The sequence below is a fragment of the Apis laboriosa genome, unplaced genomic scaffold (assembly GCF_014066325.1).
Source record: "Apis laboriosa isolate Shangri-la unplaced genomic scaffold, ASM1406632v1 scaffold74_cov149, whole genome shotgun sequence".
NCBI classification, from domain to species: Eukaryota; Metazoa; Arthropoda; class Insecta; order Hymenoptera; family Apidae; genus Apis; species Apis laboriosa.
Window position 1 is genome coordinate 1,256,208 of NW_025224330.1, and position 12,731 is coordinate 1,268,938.

Consider the following 12,731-nt stretch of genomic DNA (forward strand, 5'->3'; position numbering starts at 1 on the left):
ATTAAAAAGATGGTCAAAATTTTAACCAATATTTATTTGGTTAAAGCTAAGATTAAAATTAATTTAATAAGTCCTTTTAATAATTAATTATTCAAAGCATTAAATAATTGCAATTAACCTGTGGGTAAGGTTATATGAAGAGTTATGAATAAATTTGAACATTTTAAATAAAGTTATCATTTTAAAGTAACTTTATTCAAAATTTTAACTAATTAATTTTTCAACTAATTCTATATAGAAATATATAGAAATATAAAGATATATATATTATGAGATAAAATAATATTAAATTATTTTCAATAATTGAATATTTATAGTTTTATATTAATAATTCTTGAATTTAATTTAATTCTATATACAAAATTTAGTTATATATGATTTCTTTGAATTCATAAAAAATTGAAATCATTGCTCTATTGAAATATATACTTACATATGACAGTAATTTATTTTTTTATTCTATAAAAGTAATTATTTCATATTGAATTCCGCGCACGTGTTCAGAGTTTGTCGTATCGCCAAGTTCGCAAGTAAGCGGGTCAAACACCGTATCAGATGATTTTCACGTTTTGATGGAGTTGTTGACCCTTGTAAAGGTACCTGCGTGCTGCTACGATTACACACTTTCAACGCGTTAGTGTGAATGTATATCTACCTGTCCGGTCAAGGTGGACGATCCATCATCGTGTCAACGGAGCGTTACACCGTACGACCAAGAATTTCTAACATCTTCCCCTCTTGCATATACTGGGTGTTCCATGTTACTTTATCAAAAGAATATTTCGGAATAATTCTGAAATATTAAAAAATAATTCAGACAAAGATTGAATAGTTTTTCAAAAGAAACGTAATATGATATAATTAATTTTTTTTACAGGAAATTCAACTTTGTTTTCTTAAATAAAATTACATATTTTTTAATGTATAAATAAATGCATTATATTCTGTATAAAAAATTAATTATTTATAATAATTTTAAATATATATATTAAAAACTATAGTTTAAAAATGAATTATACTTTATGACAATTATATTTTTTTTATGTAAGACACCCGATACATTTGTTTTCCATCGAGTTCAAATATTTTTTTGAAGTAGACCAGATAAATAATAATAGAATATCAAGAAATAAGACAAGTACAAAAGATAAAAAAAAAATGAGATAAAAATATTAAAAAAAAAATTAAAAAAATATAAATCTCAGTATCGTTAAAGACTATTACGTTTTTGTAAAGAAAAACTAAATTTTAAATATAAAATTGTATAAAATTAAATATTTTCAATGGTTTAAGTTCTGAATTAATTAATCATAAAACATTTTGAAATTACAAATAATTCTTTCGTCAACATCGTTTTCCAATTTTACCGTTTACTATTTCCAATGTATTCCTCCTTCATCCTAGAGACTTAAGAACAACACAGGAAGCATTTTTCAATTTTCGGTTTCCATTCGGAACCCAAATGGATAATCACTTGTTTAGGACTGATCCTTGTGTTCTTGTTAGACAGCAAAGAATCCGGCGAATTAACGTAAATCCTTTTTAAATAATAAACCTTTTGTTAAATGTAATGAATCCATAGAGAATGAAAATGAGAGAAGTAGAGGGTGCTAAGGTATCTATTGTTGAGGTTAGGAACGACTGACCAATGATGGGACAGTGAAAACCGAAAAATAGACCAAGACTTTAGGTCGATACTCGTTGCTCGATGCTTAGCTTCGTTATTAGCCAGGACTTGGATATTTGGATACCCTTAATCCCTTTTCTACGATTCCATCGAGTCTAATCTACCTGACTGAACAGTGACAAATAATATCAAGTTGCCTGCCTCGACGCCAGCGCTACACTGAACCTACTATCTGATTTTAAAGGACGCGCCAACGAAAGATGATCTTCAGTTAACAAAAGGTGTCGAGTCCGAACCTGGATCATTGGTTAGAACTTTTTCACCGAAATCGGCAGCATCGTTTCACAAGAGAAAATATAATATGCAGTCTAGGACTATTTTTCTGATGTTTGTTTGCATGCGTTAGGTTAGGTTAGCCTAGTAACAAAGAAGCTTTTTTACAAAGATACGAAATTTTCATAGGAATGAAATATTATTGTACTTTTTTGCGAACAAAAAGAATTTATATAACATTAATTCTGAAAAATGTTTTAAAAATCAGTTTGGAATTATTTTGTGTTAGAGTTTGAGAAAAAAATTAATAGAAGTATTATTTTATTTTAATTTATAAAAAGTATCATTTTTTAAAAATTTAGGTTTTGCTCGTGAAGTGCAGTGGTTGCATTATTATAATTTATATTTTTTTACATATCTATATATAAATCCAAATTTATCTAATTAATAATATTATCGTTATCGTTAAATTCACGATGAAAATGAAAATCGTAAAAGAAAAAAATTATGATAAAAAAAATAATCTTCACATGTTTTTAAATTCTTTTTTCATTACTCAGAATCAATTGAACATCAAGTTACATGTATATATATGAAATACATATTTATATATATATATATTCATATGATTATATCATATACGTATAAATTTGATGAAACGAAAGACTCAAAAGAAAGAAAGAAAAGACAAAAGACAGAAAAGAAGAAACACATACATGACAGCAACTGAGAAAAATCTATCGTTGAAATCCTTTTCGAGTCAGTTCGATGAGAACATAGAAATGATACGCAAGAGAGATCGACGAATACAGAAGAATCACGAAGGGAAAGAAAAAAAAAAAGAAGCCAGTTCAACGAGTTCTAAGACGGTGGCGGCCTTTAAAAGATTCCAGATGCTTTGATGTTCGCCGCACAGCACTCCGCGCTGATCCATGCTGGAACGAGCGAATACCGAAAGATCGCTGGAAGATCATGAACAAAAAAGAATTGCATACAAACATCTTTTACTCTTTACTGTTCACGCAAATGTATGCATCTATTCAATTTTCCATATTTTTTTCATAATTTATAATTGATTAATATTCAATAATATTTCTTAATCATATTCTTATTTTTTATTCTTCATCTTTTTTGTAAAAAAAATTATAATTTATATGTATTAAAGAAAGAAAACCATATTACTTCAAAATGTTTTTCAGAAAATATTTCGTAATAATAGATAATTATATTAATAGTTTGATCATCAATATAGTTGAACAAGATTTCTGTGTTATATAAATTCTGCTAAGTAACATTATCATAACGTTCGATCAATTGCAAGAAGAACATCAATACTCATTAATGTTTGGTACATCGGTATTCGAATCGTTCCAAACAAAGATTTTGTGTGACTGGGCCGGTAACCATAAAAGATGACTGTACGGTGAACGTGCAGATTTATCAAAAATGATGACCATGCTGAGATCACTGGTCATAGAAATTATAATTCTACAATTCTACAATAAATTCTACAATGTAGAAAAAGAAATTATCATAAATAATTAAAAAGAAACAAATATAGTATTATCTTAATAAATGTAGTAGAATAATTTTAAGGTTAAGGTGAGAAGTATATAATGTGCATGTGTTTATAAATACTTATTCATTTTCTTATAACTTTAGAGAAGTTATTCTCAAGGAAGATGAAAGTAGTTAATTTATCATAGTAAAATGCATTCATTTGATAGTTATCAATTTTTAACATTTTTAAATTTCAGAAATATATAACAAAGAAACCAATATTTTAATTTTGAGTCTGAATCACATTGTACTCACAAAATCGTCAATTTTCAGTTCGAATAATCTGGGCGTGTGCTTTCGAGGACTTTTCACCAAAAATGAAGTGTTCATCGATACTCTTCTCTTGACAAATGTGTGCATTGTCGATGAATAGCGTGCTTCCAGCTTTACAATTACACTGTTGGCCGTTCAATATAGGACGAGAAAAAGCGGGACACTTTTCATCCATGGGTGCCGGTCGTTTTGAAAAAATGGATCGTTGAATGCCCGTAGATCCTTTTTACGCTCACGGTTCCTCCCTAGAGGATTGCTGGTTTCCTATGATTCGTCACTGGCGAAAACTTTTCTCAATGACTACACGAGGAACCTTGCTGAATATATGTAAGTATCCTGAACAACGTATCTATGAACGGGTACACCTGTAGCTACTGCTACTATTCTCGAAATAATTCCAACTATAATAATAAGCCTTGAGCCAAAACGAACATAAAGATGACGGTCCATTGACTCCGTTTTTTGTATGATTCAATAGAAACGAAACGAATTGTGCAGCCACGATGAATCGGCATAGTAGCTCTCTCTAGAGGTTAGTGGCTTCATGAATGAAGATGTCGTTGCTGCTTATGTAGAGAAATAACATCGAGTCGATCCTATGGTTGTCCATAAATTATGTCTTCTACTTCATTTTTCTATTTTTCAGAATATCTATTGATGATTCTTTCTGTTGGTTATTTACCTGTACGACTGGATAAAACCGATGAAATCTCTCACGAAATTGTAGAATAATTTTATATCATTTTATCAATTGAGTTTACAAAATAATTTTTTAAATTGTAAATTATAGATTGAAAATAGGTTAGATTATAGAGGAAACAGTGCATATATAATACTTCTTCATATCACAGAAATTTATTTCTTTGTTATTTTTCGTATCGTATGTAATATTATTGATGTGATATCGTTAATACTTTCGACAATTAAAATTTAGTAATAAATATATATAAAAAAATGATAAATAATTTCAATGTATCAATTTAAGTGTAAAAATGGTAAGTAAATACAGCGATAAATGGTATTTAAAATATTGGTATTTAAAATGATAAATAAATATTACAAATTTCAGAAAAATTTTATATATATATACTATATTTTTTAAAATTATATTTTTCTGGTATAAAATCGTAAATTTGATAAAATTATTATTAAAATTTTTGATTTTATATTAGAAGAATATAATTGGTCATAAATAAAAAAAAAAGTTCTCAAATATTTTTTATCACAGTAAAACATTGATATTATAATACTTATATTTTGATTCTTTTTAGCTAAAAAGTTGTTTAAAACATCGATATACGTAAATTAACGTAACAAAGAAAGTCATAATGTTTTAACTCTCCGCGAACAAAATAGTCTGTACCCCAATATCGATAACTACCCAATTGTGCAGACTCCAGAGGTTCGTTTCTGATATAATCAGGGAATACGCAGGGGTGCTACTAATTGTAATCGTATAATACAGTCGAGGGGTGACGAGCATCGCAAAGAATTGATTCTGGTTACGTTAATATAATCAGAAATTCAGGATCCGCTCGTCCCTTTCCTTATGAAATATGTACCATGGGAGATGTTTGTATTCGTATCTTATTTATTGACCATCCAACGATCATGAAAACTCATCGACACGAAATATTTCTCGCATCTCAGAATTTTTAGATAAATTATGAAGTTTTTATGAATTATAAGAAACATTTTCTAGCAACAGATTTTATAATGCATTTTATCTATTGGAATTAATAGAGGTAGGCATATATTAATTATATTTTAATTCTCATACAAATATTTCAATTCTTCTAATTGTTAATTCAATTCTTTTGCCAAATTATTCATAGAAATTCTTAACTTATAAATTCAACAGCTCTTATAACTTTCAGTACACATATAATATTACGCAGTATAATATTAATATGGTATACTTTCTATAATAGAATTGCAATGAAATAAGAGCAGTTCAGCGGCAGTGTATTGAACATCAAAGATAAGAATAGAAGAAAAAAAGGATTGGTAAGCATCGGTGGTCTATTGCAGAGAGAATCTGTGCGCTTTAAAAATGAACAAGATCGCACTCGCTTGAAAAGGCATCCATTGACTTTCCTTTCAATGGCCCGTACAAAACGAGCGCGCGGTATCGGTGCGGCGATGAAGTAGAGAGCGTGCGTAATCAATCAGTTTCATAGAAGCATGGAAGTCTAATGCGTTAATACCCAATAGAAAACTATGAATATATGCGTAGTTACCGACAAACGAAGATTCGGCTGAATGTAACGTGTAAGATGAATATTGGATAGGCTGAGTAGTTATATGTGTTATAAATATACCTACTCGGTATATAAAATACTTCCACTGGATAGATATAACATATTCATAGTTGACTGGATGAGAAGCGCGTACGTGCATCTATACAAATGGTTTTAGAATTATAATATTTAACACAATTTTTATAAAGATAAAGATTTTGGATAATGATGTATCGAGAATATTCGAGTGTTTTGTGGAATGGCTATGAATAATAATCAGAAAGATTACGTATGTATTGATTATGATTTCATTTTATTCAACATATTATTTTATAATGATATAATCATAGATTATTTATTGATAAACTAAAACTTATAAGTACTCTTAAGGCTTAATTAATAAAATTTTTAATTTTATTTTAAGATAAAAAGTACTCTCCGTTCGGAGAATTATTACCTAATAGGCCTGTATTTTTGAAACACTCTATACATATATACTACATAGTATATTACGCCACTGACGAACGCATTGTGCTAGCGTAGCGAGTAAACGAGTCACGCTGCGTCACGTTCTGGCCCACCACCGCAGCAGCAGCAACAGCAGCAGCCCTTCTCCTTTTGTACGAACACCCCGCCGCTTTTCAGCCCGGCCTGAATTACGTTACGCCGCTTTACTATCGGCCAGTTTATATTCGAGGTTTATGCGGACCTCGGCTAGATACACGTGAATAGCGTTTTAATCGAATCGCGCCGCAGCCGCGTAATGATATTTGCTCCCTTCCTTTACCGAACTCTCGACTCTATATCATGGAGGAAGAATCTCTTATTTTTTTCTTTTTTCGATTTATCTTTGTTTTTCAACATTTGTTTGTTTTCTGTTGATTTGTTTGATAGAAATAGAAGTCTTTAACAAGTCTGTACATTGAATTTTGAGCTCTCCAATTGGATCGGATATGATTGCAAATTTGATTTTGAAGTACTAAAAGTGCTTAATTTTCTTTATTTATTGATACTGATATAATAATTAAAAAATATAAAAAAATATTCATAGATAATTTCATTCGTTTTTTATGAATAATATTATTGAAAAAAAATGTATTTCAAAGAAATCTTTAATATAAACGATTTAATATATTAATTTAACAAACATCAATATTTAAATTTTCAAAATACCGTATAAATATATTCATAACCATTTTACTTACATGCGTATGGTCTTCTAACTTTATTTCAACTACTCGACACGTCAATTTACTTGCGCACGAAAAGTGAATCGAATTTTGTGCTCGAGGACAGAGATGAAAACTCTTGAAATATTCGCACATGCCTGCTCATAACTTAATGGAGTTGACAAGTCGTCGACGAGAATGATGGACTGCGTTGGATCGAGGGGTTTCTCGCAACCCCAACGCGGGGATAAAAACGGATTCGCCACGGGCAGCTGTGGCGGCGCTACTATGCTCGCCTTCTAGCTCATTTTCCTCCTCTTTACTTTTAGGGGAAATCAACTCTCTCCCATCCGCGTAATCGGTTTTTCTGTTGTGCCACTTAAACAAGACAGCATTTGCGCACATGCGTGTTTTACATGAGATCCGTATCCCGAATTATGCGCGGGACGAACCCTCATCGGAACTTCGAGAAGCGAAAACCACTTTATTATATGTCCGTCAAAATTTTCATTCATATTCATTTTATCTCGTCACGGTTCTTTAATGCTATACAATGTTCAAAATACAGCTACGAACGTAAGTTAAAGGTAAGAAGATATAGGACTTTAATGTTATCTTTAAATTATCTCATTTTGTTGAAATAATTTTAAAAATATTAGAATATATATGATCAATATAGTATAAAAAAATGTATATATGTATATGTATATAAAATATATATATATATATATTTAAAAAATATATATCGTCATCTTTTCTTTTTTTCTCTCATTAAGACCTTAGATATTTTCATAGATTATTATAAATGCTTATATTTATTACAATTTGTAAAGTAAATGTAGACAAAGAGAGCAAATAATAAGACAAGAACGGAGATAGGTTAAAAATTGTGAAATCAGCGCCATCTTCAGAGTGCCGTAAATGAAACATATAAAAAAGGATAGAAAATAATAAGACGAAGATAGAGATAGGATAGAATTGACTACTAACGCCATCTATTGAGTAAAAATATTTCTTCAAAAATATAGTAAAATAAAATAATAACTAAAATATTATAGACTAGATATAAATAAAATAGACTATGATTATAATAAAATATAAAAATATCTTTTTAAAAATACTCAAAAGATGACACTAATCTTTAATTCTTATTTTATTTTATCTTGTTTTTAAAAAGATTTCTTTGAGATTTGAGAGATGGCGCTGACTGTTAATTCTTATTTAGCTTATCATTTTTAGAGAGAGATATTTTTGGTACTCAAGAGATGGCGCTAAATGTCCCTTTTATTCAATCTCTATCTTTTTCTCTCTATTTTCTATCCTTTTTTATGTATTTCATTTACGGCACTCTGGAGATGGCGCTGATTTCACAATTTTTAATCTATCTCCGTTCTTGTCTTATTATTTGCTCTCTTTGTCTATATTTAATATGTCGAGCACAAATAAAATTAATTTTATAAGGATAATGTAAACACTTGTGACAATCTATAAACTGAAAATTTCGAAGTTTTTTTTAATAAGAAGAAAAAAAATAATGGTTTGTACATTTTTATATATCGTGTATATATTTTATATTCAATATTTTTGTATTTCTATCGGCGTTTTAGAAATGTGATGATAATATAAAATTCCATAAAATTTCATAATTATTCTATGACTATATATATTAATTTTAATAGTTATGATTTTTTATTTATCAAACTTAGTAAATTAAAATTTTTTTCTTTTATTAACTGTTTTTCTAATATACTTAAATTATAAAATATTTGATGAAAATTACGTTAAAATATGAAATCTAACCTAAAGTAAATCTAAGGTAATATTGTAAATCTATAATAATAGTATAAATTTAAAAAATGAATTGATTTATTTTTATATATTTACTAAAAAATGTATGTTTTTCATATTAAATTCAAAATTATGAACAATTAATTAGAACAATAAATTTAATAATTAATTCATTTTTACAAATTAATTATTTTTTTTTGAAATTAAAAATAATAAAATATGAAAGAATATTTTAATCATATTGTTACATTAAAATTAATGTTTATGTTAATTTATGCATTTAATATATCTTACCATAAATTCTTTTATTTATTTATTATTATATTCGATACTAATCATGATGCTTACGTTAACACATTTATATTCCATCGATCTGTAAAAAATTGTAGGAAAAAAGTAGATATAAGAGTATATTTCTTATACTACTTTTATTTTTCGATAGACATGCATTTCATAAGAATGAAATTTAATGAAATAGAAATAAACATAGAATCTAACTCTTGTCTTCGAAAATATATGTAATATGAGCAAAAATGATTAAAAGATAATAATAATCGAGTTAATTCATGCAACGATTACCTAATCGATCTCTGACTTTCAATTTATTGCGAAAATATTGTCTGCATTATCTTGTTGTCATTGAATATCATAGCTTAAAAAGGACAATGTTAGAAGATTGTAAAAATTATAATGTAAAATTTATAATTTCAAGGTTCTGAATACACTCTCTTGCTAATGCTTGAGCAACCGGTTTTCTTGGATTCTACTAATAGTCTGACAAAGTAGCATCTCTTTCACAACTTGAAACAAAAGAAAATAAAATTTGAAGTTTATTTAGAATTATAGACGTTGAAACAAATTATGAGGTAAGTCATTTTTATTTAAAAATCTGTAAAATCTTTCAATGAATCGAATTAACAATTTATATTTTTTATATATAGAGATATATCTATACACCTATATAAAAGAAATATATCTATAAATAAATAAAATAAATCTGTAATATATAATATCGATTCTAACTTTAAACTTATTTGAACATTCTTTTTCAAAATACTATAATATTTAATATTGAATATTAACATTAAATCGGGCCGGTCTTATTTCACATTAGTTGCTCAGCAAAAGGGCCGAATTCACTTTCACAAACTGGTGCGAGTGAAGTGAAGGACTTTTTTTCCGAAACGAAATCTTGTTGCACCTGAAAACATTGCCAATTCAATAAACTCGAGTATTGATTTAGTAGAATTTTTTCCACCAATAACAAATGTCTTTGTTCAAAAATTGAAACGTTGATGAATAACTTGTAATGGTGTGATGTGCTGAATCGTGAGTAATATAACCTTCACCCTTGCCTCGTTTCACCGACTAGTCATTTCTCTTTCGATAGCCAACTAATTATTAACACCGTAGTTTTTTTGGTTGTTAATCTTTATATGATAATAAAACTACAAAAAAAGAGAAGAAGGAACTTTTTTCATTATTAGTTTAATTTTTTTTATTCGATTTGTTTTTCTTCAAATGTTATTAGAGAAGTTACCTATTCAAGATTTCACATTATTATATTATTGAAAAGAAAATGATAAGATTGCGAAAGGAAATTGTCAGATAAAATTTTACGTATTTAGCACGTTTTTTCGACATCATATTTTTCCCAATACAATATTGTTTTAATTCTTATGAGTTAGATATGCCGAATTTGATTGTACGACTTATCAAAAAGTTATCAAAATAAAAATATACTTTCAAATTCCTAAAGTTTAAATAGCTCTACATCACAAACTTTTTTATTTAATTTTTTATGCAAAACATTTTTGTTTCTCACTTACTAATAAAAATATTGAATCATACATATCATATCAATATATTAATATTAATAACGAAATATATTTTCAGATTCAAGAAATCAGACAATGGTATACTCAAATATCAAAAGATATAAATGAAGAAAGAAAAAGAAAAATCGAAGAAAATCACGTAACGCGTCGTAGTGTTATTTAACTTCGATTAAACGTGTTCTTTTGCATCGAACCACCGAGTCGATTCGCACGATATCCATAGTCATTTCTTTTCCGGCCAGTCGTGGTATCAGAACTTTCACGCTCGAAATGTTGGCCAGCCATTGCGAAATCAGATGATATTTACACAACCGTGCCGACTTTTCTCACTCGTTCACTTTAATAAACGCGGGCTAATTATCGTAGAAATTTTAACTATTATAACAATTCTTGCAGGAAGAATTGCAGTTGGATTACATATCGGATGGATCATTAGTATTCCTCAAGGTCGTGATCGTCGGAATATATACCATACATGCTACTTCTGTGTAAGATAGATCTCGAAAGAGGGTGTATTTTGCTGGTATGCACATCTTAATTAAATACATTTATCGTTCAATGCGTTTCACAAATAAGAAATCCGAGTATGTGATTTATTTTTGGAAGATAATTTAATTCGTATTACAATGTCGAATAAATAAAAATCTATTTTACGAAATAATTTTGCAAGTGGAAAAATTTTGATGAGAAATATAAAAAAAAATTTTTTAAATAGGTTTATGGGTTAAGTTATTGCCTTGATAAAATATGGTTATTAAAGATTGAGTAATTAATAAATGGAATATTACAATTTTTTGGGATTTTTGACAATTTTCATGATTATAATCTGTTAAAAATTAAGTGAAAGTATATAAATGATGTGTAAATGAAACATTATTAAGAAATATGTATATAATATGATGTACATATTGTATATATTATTTTGTCAAACTACAAAAAATATATTAGAATAATGGATATAAGTCAATTACACAAATCACATGAATTAATTTTTTTTTTAATTTTTTTGAGCGACATGAGCTTTTACAGTTTAAAATTCAGAATCTATTGACATAATTACTGATTTTGTAGAGACTTCTGTTGTCAACTGAATGTGAATCCCTTTCACCAGCAATCTACATGCTTATGTAATTCATTGCGAATTATTGGAGTGGTCAATATCCTTAAACAAAGTTAATCTCTAAAATAAGAATTCAATAAGTAAAGTAATAAGTATAAAATAAATGAAATGAATTAAAAATAATGAAGTATAATCAAATTTCATCAAAATATATATACTATAAATCATTATATATTACAAATAATCAAATCTTACAAAAATATAGAATATGAAAGAATAAAATTATTGTTATATATTAATTAAAAATATAATTTTATTCAATTAACAAATAATAATAATTTTTAAATTGAACATATAAGTATGTTTAATATTAATATTAAAGAAATACTATTATCATAATTACTGTTACATAAAAATTTCTCTAGGTATTAAGTGGTGGTATCCTTTCTCAAGACAATTTTCTAAATAAACGGCAAACTAGCAATGAGAAGGTGACTAATAAAAAGATCGTTGATTCCATTTAGAACGAATGAACGTGAGAACGGAAACAAGGGCCGAAGGTGCCATGGTTTAGACTTCATTGTTATCCAAGAAACTGCGGGAAGAAGAGCTATCGTAAGAAGGAAGCTTACGCGTAATGAGGCAAATCAGATCGGCTGATTACGAAATGTGAGATCGCTTACCATTTCTTGCAACAAACTCGATAAAGTTTCAAAAGTGAAACGATTACCACATTTCTTATTCCCTGTTTTGTCGTGTACATATTTACGATGTTTTTGTGTCACCTCGATTACCGTGGTAATATTTTTTTAAGTATATATTGATATTCTGCAATTCAAAAAATTTTAGAATTTTTCTTCTTATTGTGAGAATAAATTTTTCATAATCAGTTGCACACAATCC

The 12,731-nt window shown here is 27.9% G+C and overlaps 1 long non-coding RNA gene across 2 annotated transcripts; it reads left to right on the top strand.

Annotated features, from left to right (window-relative positions):
- The first annotated feature begins 8,575 nt into the window (after positions 1-8,575).
- On the top strand, positions 8,576-12,365 carry LOC122719357. Of its 2 annotated transcripts, XR_006347568.1 has the most exons (4): positions 8,576-8,679; positions 9,643-9,796; positions 10,827-11,352; positions 12,254-12,365. It is a non-coding gene; the product is annotated as an uncharacterized LOC122719357 (long non-coding RNA). The 2 variants fall into 2 exon arrangements; XR_006347567.1 differs by lacking the exon at positions 12,254-12,365 and having other exon boundaries at positions 10,827-11,505.
- The last annotated feature ends 366 nt before the right edge of the window (positions 12,366-12,731 follow it).